This window comes from Lupinus angustifolius, chromosome LG01 (genome assembly GCF_001865875.1).
Source record: "Lupinus angustifolius cultivar Tanjil chromosome LG01, LupAngTanjil_v1.0, whole genome shotgun sequence".
NCBI lineage: Eukaryota > Viridiplantae > Streptophyta > Magnoliopsida > Fabales > Fabaceae > Lupinus > Lupinus angustifolius.
In genome coordinates this window covers 6,720,021-6,726,020 of record NC_032009.1, presented here as the reverse complement: position 1 = coordinate 6,726,020, position 6,000 = coordinate 6,720,021, and positions in this window count along the sequence as shown.

Sequence of the window (6,000 nt, the reverse complement as noted above, 5' to 3'; positions counted from 1 at the left end):
TTGGGGGGGGGGGGTGTCAGATCGAGAAGCATATGGAGGTCTACATGGAAGATATGATTGGAAAAAGTCTTCCTACAGATGATCATATCTCTATTTTGGAACCCATCTTCAGGCGGTTGCATAAATTTAATATGCGCCTCAACCCATAAATATGTACTTTTGGGGTTGAAGTCGGATAGTTCCTTGGTTTCTTGCTAACAGGTTGGTGTATACAGGAAAACCCGACGAATTGTCAAGCTGTTATAGATATGCAAAGCCCCCACTCGGTCAAAGAGGTTCAAAAGTTGAATGGGCGATTGATAACGTTATCCAAATTTCTCTGTACATCTTCCAAGCATTCCAACCCCCTCTTTCAAGTCCTTAAGAAAAGTAAAACATTTGACTGGTTGAATGATTTTGAGAAGGCCTTCCAGATCTTTAAACAATATTTGGCCACTTCCTTAGTGCTCTCCAAGCTTGAACCTGTCGAAACATTGTATGTCTACCTAATAGTAACTAATGAATCTATGGCAACTGCCCGAGTCAGAGAAAGTAAAGAAGGTCAAAATCCGGTTTATTTCATAAGCAAAGCTTTGTAGGATCCCGAGCTTAGGTACCATAAGTTGGAAAAGGTCGCCTACGCCCTCTTGGTAGCAATAAGACGACTACGACAATATTTTCAGTCCCACCCTATGGTGGTCAGAACAAATCAGCCAATTCGGCAAATTTTGCATGAACCTGAGCTAGTCAGGTGAATAATATCTTAGTCCATTGAACTATCTCAAATTGATATTCGGTATGAGCCCAAGACAACTATCAAGAGTTTATTCTTATCAGATTTCATCATCGAGCTGAATGCTTAATCGGATAATTCTAGGCAGATTTGGACAATTTATGTGGATGAGTCGTCCATTCCTCGAGGCAGTGGAGCTGGTATCTTGCTGGATAATGGCCATGACATGACCATTGAGCACTCACTAACCTTCGCCTTTTCCACATCAAATAACCAAGCCGAGTACGAAGCCTGCATAGCTGGTACGCAGTTAGCGAGAGAGATTGTTGTAGAAATGGTGGCAATTTGTACTAATTCCCAACTAACCGTCTCACAGATAACATGTGTCTACTAGACAAACGACACACTTTTGGAAAATTACTTGGAAAAGGTTAAAGAATTGATAGCTAAGTTTGAAGTAGCTTCAATCCAAAATGTTGCAAGAGAGTAGAATGTTCGGCCAGATATCTTGTCCATGCTAGCCAGTACAAAGAGCTCAGGCAATAATAAGTCGGTGGTTCAAGGGATAATTCTGCGACCAAGTGTCATGACAGTTGAACAGTTGCACATCCCAGACGACTAGACGAGCCCCATCATCAGATACTTACTAAATGACGACCTTCCCGCTAACCAAAATGAAAAATAGAGATTCCTACGACACAGTTCATGGTTCACGATAATGCAAGGTTGTTTGTATCATCAGGGCATTTCTGCTCCCATGCTTAAATGCCTCGGCCCCAATAGGGCACAATATATCCTCCAAGAAATCCATGAAGGTGGTTGTGGCCAACATCTCGGTGCAGCATCTCTAGCCAAGAAAGTGCTCTGAGGAGGATAGTACTGGCCGACCATGGAGAGGGATGCCTCCAATCTAACCAAGATGTGCATACCCTGCCAGTTGTTTGTTGACAACCACAAAGCCCCACATGAAGAGCTGATAACTTCAATGACTTGATGGTCGTTCTGCAGATGGGGCATGGACATCCTAGGGCTATTCCCACTGCCATTCAGACAACTCAGTATCCTAATAGTGGCGGTGGACTATTTTACTAGATGGATCGAACCTGAAGCTTTATCCACTATCACTTCAACCAACATCCGAAGGTTCACTGGGAGAAACATTATTACACAGTTTGAGATTCTGATCACGATTGTCACAGATAGTAGAACTCAATTTTCAGACCGAAAATTTGGAGAGTTATTATGAGGCCTACTCATCAAGCAACATTTCACATTAGTTGAACATCCTCAGACCAATAGTCAGGGAGAGGCGGCCTATAAGGTCATCCGAAGAGGAATAAAAAGAAGGTTAGAATAGGCAAAGGGAGCTTGGCCCGAGCAGCTGCACCACGTCCTTTGGGCCTATCGTACTACACCTTATTCTACCACCAGGGAGTCACCTTTCAACCTCATCTGTGGGGTGAGATTGTGATCCCGGTGGAAATCGGTGAGCCCACCTAGCGAACGTTGCAATTTGTTGAAGTCGCCAACTCAAATATCTTAAGGCACAATCTAGTTTGGATAGAATAAAAAAGGGATTGTGTCTAGATCAGAGAAACCACCATCAAAAGACGAACTGCCGATAAGTACAACGCTATAGTGGTTCCTAGAGATTTTGAAACCGACATTCTGATCCTCCAAAGAGTAGCCATCAGTAGAACCAAAAGGAATATAGCAGAAAATTGGGAAGGACTTTACCGAGTAATAGACAAGGTTGGTAAAAGGGCCTACAAGCTCGAGGATATGGTAGGAACGGATATCCCCCATACTTTGAACAAAATGAACGTACAACAATTTTTTTCTTAAAAAATGTAAATTGTATATGTCGGTCCCTTTAGCGATCAGACAAATCATTTTACTAAGCACAACTTATATGTTAACATCCAAGCGATCAATATTAAAATCCAAGCGAGGACCAAGTCCCCTTGGTCTCCAATCATTCACCCCTTAAAGGCGTGGGCCCGCCCCCCTTTGATGGTTGCATGAACTTAATGCCCAAGCAAGGACCAAGTCCCATTGGTCTCCAATCATTCACCACTCAAAGGCGTGGTCCCACCCCCCTTTGATGGCAGCCTGAAAATCAAACCCAAGGGATGACCAAGTCCATTTGGACTTCAATCATCCACCCCTCAAAGGCGTAGGCCCATCCCCCTTTAACATCGGCTTCAACTTAAAGCCTAAGGCGTGGGCATGTCCCCCTTTGTTGGCTGCCTAAAAATCAACCCCAAGCGAGGATCAAGTCTCCTTGTTCTCCAATCATTCACCCTCAAAGGCGTAGACCCATCCCTCTTTGATGGTAGCCTGAAAATCAAACCTAAGCGATGACCAAGTTCCCTTGGTCTTCAATCATCCACCCCTCAAAGTGTGGGCCTGTCTCCCTTTGATGACAACTTGAACTTAAAGCCCATGCAAGGACCAAGTCCCCTTGGTCTCCAATCATTCACCCCTCAAAGGCATGGGTCCATTCCCCCTTTGATGGCGGCCTAAACACCAAACCCATGTGAGGACCAAGTCACCTTGCTCTCCAATCATTCACCCTTCAAAGGCGTGGGCCTATTCCCCTTTGATGGCGGCCTGAACATCATACCCAAGAGTTGACTATGTCCTTTTGGTCTCTAATCATCCACCCCACAAAGGTGTGGGCCACTCCCCCTTTGATGGCGGCTTGAACTTAAAGCCCAAGCGAGGACCAAGTCCCTTTGGTCTCCAATAGTTCCCCCTCAAAGGCGTGGGACCGCCCCCTTTGATGGCAGCCTGAACGTCAAACCCAAGTGAGGACCAAGTCCCCTTGGTCTCCAATCATTCACTCCTCAAAGTTATGGGCCCGCCCCCTTTGATGGGGGCTTAAACATCAAACCCATGCGAGGACTAAGTCCCCTTGGTCTTCAATCATCTACCCCTCTAAGGCGTGGGCCTGTCCCCCTTTGACGGCAGCCTGAACGTAAAGCCCAAGCGAGGACCAAGTCCCCTTGGTCTTTAATCACTCACCCCTCAAAGGCCTAGGCCTATCCCTTTTTTTTTATAACAACATCAATTAGGATTATCCAATTTTGTTATTCAAGTTCATTTATGGAGATCTGGTCAGTCATCACTTAAGGATTATCCAATTTTTTTATTCAAGTCCATTCATGGATATTTGGTCAGTCATCGCTTAAGGATTATCCAATTTTTTTATTCAAGTTCATTCATGGATATCCGGGCAGTAATCACTTATGGATTGCCCGAATTTGTTATTCAAGTTCATTTGTGGAGATTCGACCAGTCATCACTTAAGGATTATCCAATTTTATTATTCAAGTTCATTAATGGATATCCGTCAGTCATCACTTAAGGATTATCTGATTTTGTTATTCAAGTTCATTTATGGAGATCCGACCAGTCATCACTAAAGGATTATCCAATTTTTTTATTCAAGTTCATTTATGGAGATCCGACCAGTCTTCACTTAACGATTATCCAACTTTATTATTTAAGTTCATTCATAGATATCCGAGCAGTTATCACTTAAGGATTATCTAACCTTTATTTTGATTAATTCATGGCAGTTTACTATTATTGTGTACCGGCTAATAAAGACAAAATATAAACTTTGACAAGGCAAGATAGAAAATATATTCTTCATTCATAAAAAGGTTGGATTTAATCTAACCAGTTACATCATATGCAACAATGGTACAAAAAAAAAGAAAATACATAGATAACTAAGATCCCCCGCTATCCCTGCCTAGAACGGGGAGTGTCACCACACCAACTTCCTCATCGGCAACCAACTCTCCCTCAGGGATGACCCTATCAACAATCCTCGTCTATGACCACTCAACCTCGGGAAGAATTAAGCAGACCGGAGTGAAAGCATTGTCCTACCCAACATTAGCTGTCGCGACAACTTCATCCTCTAGGTTCAGGTAGGACGCCTTCAATTAGGCCAGCTCATTGGTCAGTCGAGCAATATCGGCCCTGGCCGTCTCCTCTCACTCCTCTGGCATCCTCAATTTGGCCCCAAGTTGATGCTTCTCTTCCTCCTCTCGGACCAAGCGATCACCCAAAGCGCCCAGCTCCCTTTGAGCACCCCATGTCCACATGGGCTTACAAGGCAACCTCTCGGGCATCCTTAATTTAAAGTGACATCGCTGATAGCTGTTCATTGGCTGCCATGTTCTACTCCTCCTGAACTCTCCAGGCTTCAACATGTTTTTTCTCTAGCTCATGCAGATTGGTTGAATGTTGCTCCTGAAATAGGCAACGACCTATTCCCCTACCTGAGTGGCCAGTACCCTCTCGCCCTCGAAGTAATTGGCCATAGAGGTAGTTAGAACCCCGACTTCCCAGACTTTCCACAATAACTCTGCCATGTGGATGGAGTCCATGGTCTCCACCACTCCCGAGTTGAGCAACCCAATCTCGACTGCCTTCAAGAATATATAAAGAAAGGACTGCTTGGCGAGAGCCATCCCTTTGCTAGTATTAGGGGCTCTTCTCCTAGCGTGTTCCTTAGAGCGATCATCGCCAGTTAGATCAACCGGGCAAACCTCCACCTTGGCAGGGATGGTGTTGATCAGAGGTTCTGAATGGATGGGCAGAACGTCCGTTGGCTTAGTGGATGGACCATCCTCCCTACTAGGTTCAGAGCGGGAAGGTGAGTCAAATCTTGCCTTCTTGGTGACCTCAACACTATTCCTTTTCAAGGTGGCCCTCCTTAAGAGGCTTGATCGATCTGATTGATCACCTAGAGCAGCTGCTGAAAAAAGTAAACAAATATAAGTTAGATCGTATAACAACAACACGAATGAATAAGGCGCCTAAAGTCGGATACTCACCAACCTCCGCCTCAAAAGCTAGGCCGCATTGGACCAACTTATATTAAGCTATGAGTCAGCCACCCTCTGTCAAAGACAGGATTTCATCCACCACCTCCCACTCTCGAGCATCTAGTTGATTGTATGAGCAGCCGAAGGATTTGGCGGATTTATGGTGAATCCCCCCGGTCTAGGATAACAGAAAAATGAGGTGCCCATGTGTGTCAACCTTGAGCCTCCACCCTTAAGATCATGTTCTTCCAGTTCTTCACGGACCCTTCGAGTTTCTAGAAGAGGGTAGAACTATTCGTGGATTGGAGCGACACCCATCCTTGTCGACCTGTGCCATTTTCATCCTTGTTGGAGCTTTGGCCTACTTGGAACATCCAGAGGAAGAGGCGGAGGGTGCATGGGCGGTCCATGACTTCAAAAAATATCTTAAAGGCCCAGATG